The sequence below is a fragment of the Myotis yumanensis genome, unplaced genomic scaffold (genome assembly GCF_028538775.1).
Source record: "Myotis yumanensis isolate MYYU_CA2020_CCGP unplaced genomic scaffold, mMyoYum1.0.hap1 SCAF_5, whole genome shotgun sequence".
NCBI classification, from domain to species: Eukaryota; Metazoa; Chordata; class Mammalia; order Chiroptera; family Vespertilionidae; genus Myotis; species Myotis yumanensis.
Window position 1 is genome coordinate 83,371,471 of NW_027223756.1, and position 12,800 is coordinate 83,384,270.

Genomic DNA, 12,800 nt, shown 5'->3' on the forward strand with positions numbered 1-12,800 from the left:
AGCTTCTGCCCCGGTGGCATCTCCTGTTGCCCTATCTGGCACAGGTTGCTGGGGAGCTCAGGGTGGCTGCTTTCAGAGGTGGGGAGGCCCTACCTGGAATATACTTCCAGCACTAAGTGAGAAACAACTTCTAGCTTGATTTTTCAACTCCCTTTTTTTAATTAAAAGAATTACTCGACTGTATTCGTTGTAAAATAAAATGCACTCCTTTAGGATGTGTACAGAGTAAGGCGGAGTTTCCTATCACCATTTGCATGAGAACCACCTCCATCGTACGGCTCTTGCAGGTCCTCTTTTCTAGATTCCTGTGTAACTGTCCCCTGTCCCCCTCCCCCAGTGCCTCCATGAGTTCATCTCTGACCGTCCGAAGTCTTGCCAGAATGGGACCACCTCATGCCATGTCCCTGCTATTTCGTGCCTTGAGGAGTTCTTACCCTTGTTTTAATAAATTTTTTATTTGGGAATAATTCTAGATTTATGAAAAATAAGTAAGCTTTATATTTACAAAAGTTCCAAAGATAGATACAGCTCCCATATGCCCTTCATCTATCCTTTTTTAAAAAAAATATATATTTTATTGATTTTTTACAGAGAGGAAGGGAGAGAGATAGAGAGTTAGAAACATTGATGAGAGAGAGAAACATCGATCAGCTGCCTCCTGCACATCTCCCACTGGGGATGTGCCCGCAACCCAGGTACATGCCCTTGACCGGAATCGAACCTGGGACCTTTCAGTCCGCAGGCCGACGCTCCATCCACTGAGCCAAACCGGTTTTGGCCTTCATCTATCCTTAATGTCAACATTTTACCTTACTATAGTACATTTCTCACAACTAAGAAGTTAACTTTAGTATATTATCATCATTGATGAGTGCCAGGCGTTATTCAGATTTTCCGTTTCCCTCACTGTGTCCCTTTTCTGTCCCAGGGCCCCATCTAGGATCTCATGTTGCATTTCATTGTCACATCTCCTGAGTCTCGGCTGGTCTGTGGCAGCACCAGTCTTTTCTTGTTTTTCACAACCTTGGTATTTTATAAAATGTCCTTCAATTTGGGTTTCTCTTATGTTTTCTCATGATTATACCAGGGCTTTGGGTTTGGGGGAGGAAGACTATAGAGGTAAGGTGCCCTTCTCTCTGCATCCTGTCATGGGTATCAATGAGGCTGATATCAATGAGGCTTAACACAGCGATGTTGACCCTGATCTCTTGGTTAAGGTAGTGTCTATCAGCTTTCCCCACTGCAGTGTAGTACTCTTTCTTTTTTTTTTTGAGTAGTACTCTTTTTTATACACTATTCTGAAGCATTGAGGCTTCGAATATGTAATATGTCCAACACAGCCTCAAGTTCAAAACCATCATAAAAGATGGAGAGAGGCCTTCTTGTCCTCCTCCTCCGAGCATAGCTAACCACCCTTTCCAGTCTCCTGTGTGTCCTCCAGTTTCTCAGTGCAAATAGAAGCAAATGTGAATGTGTTTTTATTCTCCCCCATACACAGCTTTACACCCTGTTCTGAACAGTGAGATTGTTACTTAACAGTATTTCTTGGTGATTTTAGTGTATTAGCACATAGAGTGCTTGTTCATTTATTTTATTTTTTCTTCTCCCTCGAGGTTTAATTTAACCCTAGTAAACCTCCACTCATTTTTAGTGAATAGTTCTAAGGTTTTGACAAATGCAAAGAGTTGTGTAACCACCGCAATCAACACGTAGAACACTTCTGTCACCCCCCCAAAACCTCCTGTGCCCTTTTGAAAGAATATATATTTTAAAATATATTTTATTGATTTTTTTTTACAGAGAGGAAGGGAGAGAGGGAGAAGGATAGAGAGTTAGAAACATCAATGAGAGAGAAACATTGATTCAGCTGCCTCCTGCACACTCCCTACTGGGGATGTGCCCGCAACCAAGGTACAAGCCCTTGACTGGAATCGAACCTGGGACCCTTCAGTCCGCAGGCCGATGCTCTATAAACTGAGCCAAACCGGTTAGGGCCCCTGTGCCTTTTTGTACTCACCCCTCCCCACCCCTCATATCTGACTCCTACTGATGGGTTCTCCACTCTGGTTTTGCCTTTTCTAGAATGTCATATAAAAGGGCTTATGCAGCCCTTTGAATCTGGCTTGTTTCCCTCTGCATGATACATTTGAGAGCCATCTAGGCTGTGTGCATCAGTAGTTGGATCCTTTTTTATTTTAAAGTATATTTGATTTTAGAGAGGAAGGGAGAGGGATAGAGAGATAGAAACATCAATGATGAGAGAGAATCATCTATCGGTTGCCTCCTGCACGCCCCCTACTGGGGATCGAACCTACAACCCAGGTATGTGCCCTTGGCCGGAATAAAATCTGTGATCTTTTAGTCCGTAGGCCGAAACTCTATCCACTGAGCCAAACCGGTTAGGGCTTGAGTTAATTTTTGTATGACTTATGAGGTATAGATTGAGGTTTATAATTTGTTTGGCATATGAGCGTCCAGTTGTTCCAATACTATTTATTGAAAAGACCATCCTTTCTCCCTTGAGTTGCCTTTGTCAGAAATCAGTTGGTCATGTTCATGGGGGTCCATTTCGTGCATCTGCTCTTTGGGTAAAACCACATTTCTTTATTACTGTAGCTTTATAGTAAGTCTTGAATCAGGCTGGGAGAATCTTCTTTGTTTATCTTTTCCAAAATTGTTTTGGCCAGTCAAATTCCTTTGCCTTTACATATAAATTTTATAATCAGCTTATTGATTTCTTAAAAAATGATCTTTGTATATCGGTACATGGATAGCTTTGCTATTTTTATAACTGTATTATTCCATCCAACATCACCACTCTCTTGTACTTTCTAGCCTAACCTCCCCAAATAAATAGTCATTAAAAAAATATTAAAAAAATTTTTTTATTGTTATTACATATGTGTCCTTATCCCCACATTACCCCCATCCCCCCGACTCATGCCTTCACCCCCCCCAAAATATCTTTATTGATTTTAGAAAGGAAGGGAGAGGGAGAGAGAGACAGAAACATCAATGATGAAAGAGAATCACTGATCAGCTGCCTCCTGCATGCCCCACACTGGGATCGAGCCTGCAACGCGGGCATCTGTCCTGACTGGGAATTAAACCATGACTTCCTGGTTCATAGGTCGATGCTCAACCACTGAGCCATGTCGGCTGGGCTAGAGATGGGTTTTATTGTAGAGATGGATTGATAGACCTGTTCCCTTGTTGGTCCATGGATTGCTCTTTTGCTTTTGGATTATTGTCTTTTTAGTGTTGATTTGTAAAAGTTATTTATATCTGGTATCAAGACTAGTCCTTTATGAGATGAATGATGTGCAAATACAGTCATGTGTTGCATAATGACATTGTGGTCATTCTGTGTATAGGATGGTATCCCATCCTATCTAATAAAAGAGAAACATGGTAATTAGCGTACGACCGCTACCCTTCCCATTGGCTAATCAGAGCAATATGCAAATTAACTGCCAGCCAAGATGGCAGTTAACTGCCAACAAAGATGGCGGCTAATTTGCATATGTAGGCACAGTGCTGGGAGGCGAAAGGGAAAGGACAGAAGAAGCCCCCTGCCACTGACGGTGATCAGAAACCCAGGGGGAGCTAAGAGCCAGGGGAAGGGCAAAGGCGGCCCCCAGGGCCACCTTTGCCCTGCCCCCCAGCTGTGATCAGAGAACCAGGCACCTTTGCCGCCTCGGCCAGAGGCGTTAGGCCTGGGCAGGGGCAGAGCGGGAGATCGCGGGGAGCTGGGCAGGGGCGGAACCAGCCATCGTGGGGAGCAGGGGTGGAGTCAGCAATCATGGGCAGCTGGGGGTCCCCTGCCCACGCCTAAGGCCTTGGCCAGAGGCATTAGGTCTAGGCAGGGGCAGAGCGGGAGATCGCGGGGAGCTGGGGGTCTCCTGCCCAGGACTAATGCCTCCACCAGAGGCCTTAGGTCTTGGCAGGGGCGGTGCCAGAGATCGTGGGCAGCAGGGGCGGAGCCGGGAATGGTGGGAGCTGGGGGTCCCCTGCCCAGGCCTGACACCTCTGCCGGAGGCCTCAGGCCTGGGCAAGGGGCCGATCCGGTGATCGGCGATCAGAGGGTGATGAGGGTCAACTCCTCTGGCCGAGGCATCAGGCCTGGGCGGGGGGCGGAGCCGGTGATTGGGGGGATATGAGGGTCCCCTTGCCCAGGCCTGAAGCCTGGGTCAGGCGTCAGGCTTGGGCAGGGGGTGGAGCAAGCGATCAGAGGGAGATGGGGGTCCCCTGCCCAGGCATGATTCCTGGGCCAGAGGCATCAGGCCTGGGCAGGGGTCAGAGCCAGTGATCGGGGGGAGATGGGGGTCCCCCGTCCAAGCCTGACGCCTCTGGTGGAGGCGTCAGGCCTGGGCAAGGGGCCGATCAGGCGATCGGAGGGTGATGGGGGTCGACGCCTCTGGCCGAGGCATCAGGCCTGGGCGAGGGCGGAGCCGGTGATCGGGGGGGAGAGGGGTGTCCCCTGCCCAGGCCTGAATCCTGGGCCAGAGGCATCAGGCCTGGGCCAGGGGCGGAGCCAGCAATCGGAGGGGTCTGGGGGTCCCCTGCCCAGGCCTGACGCCTGGGCCAGAGGCATCAGGCCTGGGTGGGGGGCAGAACCAGTGATGGGGGGAAATGAGGGTCCCCTGCCCAGGCCTGACACCTCTGGCAGAGGCATCGGGCCTGGGCAAGGGGCCGATCCTGCGATTGGAGGGTGATGGGGGTCAACGCCTGAGGGCTCCCAGTATGTGAGAGGGGGCAGGCTGAGCTGAGGGACACTCCCCCCCACCCCCACCCAGTGCACGAATTTCGTGCACCAGGCCCCTAGTCTTATCTAATAATAGACAAACATGGTAATTGACCTTACCTTTGCTACTCCTCCCATGGGCTAATCAGCGAGATATGCAAAATAACCACCAGCAAAGATGGTGGTTAATTTGCATACATTGGCGCGAAGCGGCGGGGCGAAGACTGAAGGCGGCTCCGGCTGGAGTGAAGGCGGCTCCGGCTGGAGTGAAGGCCTGGGTCCCGGGTGCCGGAGGAAAACCGATGCAGGCAGCCAGGGGAAGGGAAGGCCTATTGCACAAATCTTTTCGTGCAACAGGCCTCTAGTAAGATTATAATGGAGCTGAAAAATTCCTGTTCTCTAGTGACATCATAGCTGTTGTAACATTATAGTGCAACACATTGTTCACGTGTTTGTGGTGATGCTGGTATAAACAAACCGACTGCGTTGCCAGTCCTATAAAAATATAACACAAGATATTATGTAGATACATGATACTTGATAATAATAATAAATAACTATGTTATAGGTAATGTATTTACTATACTATTCTTTTCATCATTATTTCAAAATGTACTCTTTCTACTTATTAAAATAATTTTTGCTATAAAACAGTATGCCATTGTACACCCACAGCAGCCTCATACATCTCATTTTTACTGCTTCTCTTGATTGCATCATTTCTCTGCACTTGATTTAATCGTGTATTGTTTTGTACAGTAGGCTATTTAGGTTCGTGGCCTTTGAGAAATAGGCTACATCACATAGCCTAGTTGTGTAGAGGACTCTACCATCTAGGTTTGTGTCTGTATACTCGTGATGTTCGCACAACAATGCCATTGTCTAGTGATGCATTTCTCAGTTACTAAGCAGTGCATGACAGTATTTTCTCCCATTATGTGTGAACATATGGCATCCTTTGAAGCAGAAAAGTTTGAAATTTTGATGAAGTCCCATTTATATATTTTTTTGGTCATTTATGCTTTTGGTGTCATATGCAAGAAACCGTTGCCCAATCCATAAAGGTCATGAAGATTTATTCCTGGTTTTGTTTTTGTTTTTTCACATGTTTTATAGTTTTAGCTATTACATTTAGGTCTCTGATCCATTTGAATTCATTTTTATATATAGTGTAAGGTAGGAGTCCAACTTCCTTCTTTTGCATGTGGCTTATCCAGTTGTCCCAGGCCTCTGTTGAAAAGACTATTTTTTCCCTCGTTGAATGGTCATGGCACTCTTGGTTGAAAATCAGTTGGCAATAAATGCAAGAGTATGTTTCTGGACTCTCAAATCTATTCCCTTGATCTTTATGTCTACCCTAATGCCAGTACCACAGAGTCTTCATTACTGTACCTTTGTAATAAGTTTTGAAATTGGGAAATGTGATTTCTTCAACTTTGTTCTTTTTCCCTCCCGAAGCTTCTTTTGGCCATTCTTCGTCCCTTGCATTTCCATATGAATTTTCGGATCAACTGATGAATTACTGCAAAAAAATGCTCTTGGGATTTTAATAGGGGCTGCATTGAATCTGTAGATCTATGAATGCAAGCTGTCTTTTCATTTATTTAGGTTATTTATTTAGTTAGTTAGTTTTTAGTGTAAATGTTTGTTTGTTTGTTTTTTAAAGAAAAATTGTATTTATTTAAGGGAAGGGAAATACAAAGGGAAGGGCTGAGCCAAGGAGATATTGGGTTGATGATGGCAGCATCCAGGAGCTGGAGTTTCATCTTTATATGTAGTCACTGGTGGGAAGCTCTTGTCAGTGGGTCTTGGGGCTTAGAATGTGAATGGAAAGCGAATGCTCAATCAGGTGTTTTTAGGACAGTTTTAATTCCTTATGTGGTCTCATTCCTGGTGCCCAATAAGTTTTCCTGGTCTTTGTCCTTTGTTGAGAAGCTTGGACAAGTCTTCCTTGTCTTTGTTCTCCTGTGGTGGGAAGCTTATAAATGGCCGTTAAGGATTATATTGACCTATAGTCCTAACAGACAGGCAAGCAGATTTAAGGGTACACACCTGAGGTCCAATGCAAATGGCTCAGACTCAGGGCACTATTCTCCCTTCAGGCTTCCATATTCTGGGCTATTCAGATGGTTGGTGCAGCTGCTACTGTTGTCAGAGGAAGATGCCAGTGTGGCCAAAAGGGGGCCACATGCTAACCTGACTAGCTCAGGGAAGGTCTGCATGGCGGCCTTGCAAACTCAACAGACCTCTCCTCTCCTTTTTTGATTATATATATAAAAACCTAAGCACTGACTACCAGGGGACAGATGCTCAATGCCCAGGATCAGGCTCCCTCCTGTCTGGATTGGGCCAATACCAGTTATCCGACATCCTCTGAGGGGTCCAGGATTGTGAGAGGGTGCAGGCTGAGGGACCCCACCGGTGCACGAATTCATGCACCGGGCCTCTAGTAATGTATGTAAAACAAGGTGCAAATCTGTCATTCTCTGGAGCATTATCTCAATCCGTTGAGATTCTACTTCCCTGTGTGGTTTGTGTATTAGGCAGTAAGTTGAGCTCTGGATGATGACTCTGATCGAGGCTGTGGGGCTGTGTGTGTGTTGGAGGGTGGGAGATGTCAGCAGGGGACTGCTATGGCTAGAGAAGCTCACTCTTGGTGCCGGCTCTCTCAGCAACTAAGTTTGTACTTCTTTTGTTGAATTTATTCCCAAGTATTCTTTTTTTAAAAAAATATTTTTATTGATTTCAGAGAGGGAGAAGGGAGAGAGAGAGAGAGAGAAACATCAAAGATGAAATAGAATCACTGATTGGTTGCCTCTTGCATGCGCCCTCCTGGGGATTGAGCTCGCAACCCAGGCATGCCCCGCCCCCCCCCCCCCCCCCACACCGGAATCGAACCTGGGACCCCTCAGTCTGCAGGCCGATGCTCTATTCACTGAGCCAAACCGGTGAGGGCCCAAGTATTCTTTTTAAATTTTTTTTAAATCCTCTCCTGAGGATATTTTTCCATTGATTTTTAGAGAGAGTGGAAGAGAGAGGGAAAGACAGAGAGAAATATCGATGTGACAGACACACATAGATTGGTTGCCTCCTGCATATGCCCTGATCAGGGCCCGGGCCGGGAAGGAGCCTCCCCTTGACTGGAATGGAAGCCGGGACCCTTCAGTCCACAGGCAGGCGAGGCTCTATCCACTGAGCCAAACGGCCCAAGTATTTTATTTTTTTTGATGCTGTTGTAAATAGAATTGTTTCCTTAGTTTCATTTTCAGATTAACTGCTACTGTACAATAATATAACTGATTTTTGTATATTGATCTGACATTCTGCAACCTTGTGGAACTTATTATCTCTGATAGTTTATTATTTTTATTTTTTTTGGGGGGGGGGTAGGTAGATTCCTAAACATTGCCTATAGACACGATCATGTTATCTGTGAATAGTTTTCCTCCTTCCTTTGTCTTTACCTCTTTTTCTTACCCAATTGCCCTGGCTAGAAACCTCCAGTACAGTGCTGACTAGCAGTGTGAGTGGACATCCTTATTTTATTCCTGATCCTAGAGGGCAAGCTTTCAATATTTCACCATGAAGTATTGTTAGCTGTGGGTTTGTGTAGATGTCCATTACCAGGTTGAGGACTTCCCTTCTATTCCTAGTTTGTTGAGTGTTTTTTATCATGGAAAGGTGTTGGGTTTTGTCTAATGCTTTTTCTTCATCTATTGATAATTTTGTGATTTACTCTGTTCATGTGATGTATTGTGTTGATTTTGACATTTTTGGACCACCGTAGCATTTCTGGGATAAATCCCACTTGGTATGGTGCATAATTCTTTTTATATGTTGCTATATTTGTACTAGTATTTTGTTGAGGATTTTTGGTGTGTGTCTATATTCATAAGAAATATCAGTCAGTAGTTTTCTTAAATATTTGTTAGAATTCATCAAACTTTTTTTTTAAAGCTTTATTGGGTTATAATTGATATACAGAAAATTACAATCTTTCATTTTCTTTGAGATACATGTTTACATTTATACATTTCCCTGTGCATGTTGCTTTAGCTGTATCCTGTAGGTTTTCCTATGTTGTATTTTCAATTTTCTTTCATCTCAAAGTATTTTCTAATTTCTTTGTGATTTTTTTCTCTGACTCATTGGTTATTTAGGAATCTGTTGTTTAATTTGCACATAGTAGTGAATTGCCCAATATTTCCTTCCTTTGTTTCCTAACTTCATTCCATTGTGGCCAGATAGCATACTTTATAAGATTTCAGCCCTTTTATATGCCTTCCTAGAGAATGCTCCATGTGCCATTGATGAGAATGTGTATTCTGCTGCTGTTTGGTGGATTGTTCTATACATGTCTCTTAGCTCTTGTTGATTTATTGTGTGTTGACATTTTCTGTTTTCTTGTTGATCTTTTGTTCAGTGTTCTGTCCATTGTTGAAGGTAGGTATTGATGTCTCCCAACTATTATTATTGCTGTATTTCCCTTGCCCCATGCTATTTTTACATTTGTGTACTGTTCCTCAGTCTGACCAATCCCACTAAGTCCAGTTACTCTTCTACATGAGCTTTTAATTTTCTGGTTTTCTAGTATCCCCCTCCTGACGGAGCCTGTGGGTCTTCAGGCTTGTGTGTCTGCTGTGCCGAGGGCTGATTCCTGTAAGGGAGATGTTGTGTTGGAGAGGAAGTGGATTTAGAATCATCTTGCCAGGTCTGCCTGGAAAGGCTGTGCCAAGGTCCTTCTGAGGTGCCCCCCGTCACCTTTGTGAACTGTCCTATGGAATAGAGTCTCACACTTGCCAGGCACTGGGTTACTGTGACTCATCCTCATTCTGCTGACAACTTGACGGGGTTGGCACTGTTATTTCCCCCATTTTAGATTGAACAACAAATTTAGGAAAGTGACAACCCTTGTCCAGGTCACATGGTGAAGTTATGGCTGAGCTGTTCAGCTTTGGGACTTCTCAGTACAACTGAAAAGTTGCAAATTAATATTTGCTTGGTATAAAAGTTACAAAATAGTCTTAAAAGACAGAAATCCAGATCACATTGGAGGCTATAAAACCGAAAGGTTCCATTCTCACTCCACAGACAACCTCCATCCAGGTTTGGTTATCTCCTCCAAGCTTGTTGTCCCTACTTAGGCCAGAAATATACTCAAACATTTAAAAAAAAAAAAAGGGGCAAAATTGGAGGACACTATCAATTCTGTGCATCTCATTTGGTTTTCAGCACTGTAGCCTGAATTGCTTCCTGGGCCAGTTCCAAGACCAATTTAGCCAACTTCCTGCTGATGGACATCAAAGTGGTTAGTGGGTTTCACTCTGGAAAGCACTGCCACAGGGAGTGGCCATCCTTGCAAACCCGCCTAGGAGAGCAGAGTGGTCAGCAGGGGCAGTCAGAGGAGGTGACTCTGTGTTGAGAGGAAGCCAGGATGTGGAAAGGCTTGAGGAGACATCCCAGGCAGGGAGTCAGCATTTGCAAAGGCCCTGAGGCAGGAGTAGGTTTGACTTTCCCTTACCACTAGGTTTGACTGGAATTAATGAGCAAGGTGGAGGTGGGGGCTCAGAGCAGGAAGGTTACAGGGCAATTGCTCAGGGCCTTGGAGGCCATAGGAAGGAACACTTTGGAGCAGAGGAGAGATGTGATCCTGACTCATTTTAAGTTTTCCTTTGGTTTTACAGGGCAAGCATCCTTTTGGGCACCACAATAAGAACTTTTCAAACCCTTCTAATTACCCTCTGAGGCATGGCATTATTCCCACTTGCCAAATGAGGAAACTGAGGCACAAAGAGGTGACCTGCCCTGCCCATATTGTCCAGGCAGGAGAGGGCAGTGCCTGGATTCCAGCTGGGCTCTGAGAAGCCCAGAGCCAGGGCGGCTAGTTGCCATGGGCCACTTCCTGCTTTTGCTCCTGGCCTGGCCGTCAATTGAGACCATGGAGCAGGTGACACTAGGGCTGAGTGCCAAGGGCGGGCCTGGCTCTGGAAGCTGCAGAATTCCTGAGCAGGGTGCAACCTGCTGGGAATTTTGTGAAGGGGTGGTGTCTGGAGTGGGATGGTAAAAGCCAATAAGATGTCTTCCCGTCCCACTGCCTTCTGAGCCGCGTACTCATTGGTACAATGGCAGGTTTGGTTTTTCACCCCAGAGCATTGATCATCTGCCTCGTGCCTGGCTCTGTGTTGGGAGCTGGGAGAGGCCTGAGAACGTGCCAGGCAGAGGACCTGCCCCCATGAGGCTACCACTCTACTGGGTGGATGGCTGGGAAGGGGCAGATCACAGCCAGGTAAACAAATCAGTAAACTGGAGGTTGCCAGTTATGAGAAGAATTGAGAATTGATCAGAATGGTGTGTGACAGAAGGAAGCTGCTTCATATTAGGGGTGAGGGTAGGGAGGAGACAGTTTGGCTAGGAGTTGCCTGCTGGCCAGTTGAATGCTACCGGGAGAGGGTCCAGGCCCAGGAGCAGACAGTACAAATCTCTTGAGGCAGGAGCTTGCCTGGTGTTTTGGGGGAACATTGAGGAGGCCAGGAGCCAAGCGAGCGAGTAGGAGGCTAGGAGAAGGTGAGGACAGGGAGGTGACTGGGCAGACCATGCAGGGCCTTGTGGGCTGTCGGGAGGGAGGTGGAAGCCTGGGAGGGTTCTGAACAGAGGGGCACATGCCACGACTTGGCATCCAAAGGTGTCCTCTGGCCCCTCTGGAGAAAATGGTGTGTGGGGGTGAGGGTGGGCAGCCTGAGGGTGCAATTGCACTGTTCCAGGCAAGCACTGATGGGCCTTGGAGATGGAGAGAATTGGCTGCATTGGAAGGTGGAGCCATCAGGACTTACTGCTGGGTGGGGTGGCGTGAAGGGGTGGGCGAGAGGTGGGAGGAGCCCAGGCTTTTGACCTGAGTGAGGAATGTAACCTTGACCCTTGGGGTGACCACAGTGACACAGTGGCACCTGCCTGGAGACTCTGAGTGTGGGCTGGGCTCTGGGTGATCAATGGTCACTGTTGGATAGTCACTACTGGGCGCAGATGAGGCAGGGACCATGGCAGGGTGTGCACAGGCTGGATGTTGAGGCTCTGGAGACTGAGTGATAAGCTCTACTCGATTCTAGCAAAACCACAGAGGAAACCCCCTTGGAGATAGGGGTGACTGGAGTGTCTCCCCCATTGGTGTCCCACCTGTGTTCCCATCCTGGCTTTGCTTCTTCTGGCTGAGTGGCCTGGGCAAGTCCTAATACTCTGAGCCTTAGTCTATCCATTTGTGAAATGGGTGTATTGCCCTGGCCTCATTCCTTCAGTGTCACTAGAGGGTTTGCTGAGATATTACCCATGGTAGCCAGTGGTCCTTGTGGGGTGGTCATGACTGAGGCCCCGGAGCGTGGGGACCTTGCTGACCTTGTGCTGAGGTCTCACGGCCACACTGAGGCTTTGAGTGACTCCAGAAGGGTGTGGTGATAAGGAAGGGATCCCAGCCCAGGGCCCTTGCTGGGCGCCTATTACCAGATTGGTCAGGCGAGGGGTGGCCTGGGCATTCACTGGATCTGGGTTGGGCTTGTTGCTGACTCATCCTCTGCTGGCTTATCTATTTATTTTCCCTTCCCTGGGAAGGCCTGCCCACCTGCCAGCCTGGGGTGTTGGCCTCCATTGTTCCCCCATGCAGGAGTTCCCATGCTCTTGTTGGCTGGAAGTCAAAGGGCTCCTGTTGGGGCCTTGTGCTCTGTTCAGGGGACATTCCCTGAGACCTCATCACCTTTCAGGGAGAGGTGGCCCATTTTAGAGTTGGTAAACTGAGTCTCCACAGGGGTGAAGTGACTCATGCCAGGTCACACAGCCAGCCGGGCCTTCTTTGGTGATTGGGTGGCATCCTCCCATCCCCCAGGTAGCTGAGCCAGTGTTCAGAGAGGGTGGAGACCTGTCCAGGGCTTGTGGAGGCAAAGCTGACCTTTGAACCCAGGCTGTCTGGCTCCAGAGTCCGTGGACTAGACCTCCACTGGAGGCTGTATTGGTGTGTGGAGGATGCACATTTGGGAGGAAGGGGTACATTTTACTGCATCTGCCCATAGGT

At 47.1% G+C, this 12,800-nt stretch overlaps 1 protein-coding gene across 12 annotated transcripts in view; it reads left to right on the forward strand.

Moving 5' to 3' along the window:
* DNM2 (dynamin 2) overlaps positions 1 to 12,800 on the forward strand; it is an 89,368-nt gene that overhangs the window by 14,003 nt on the left and 62,565 nt on the right. The window lies entirely within an intron of this gene.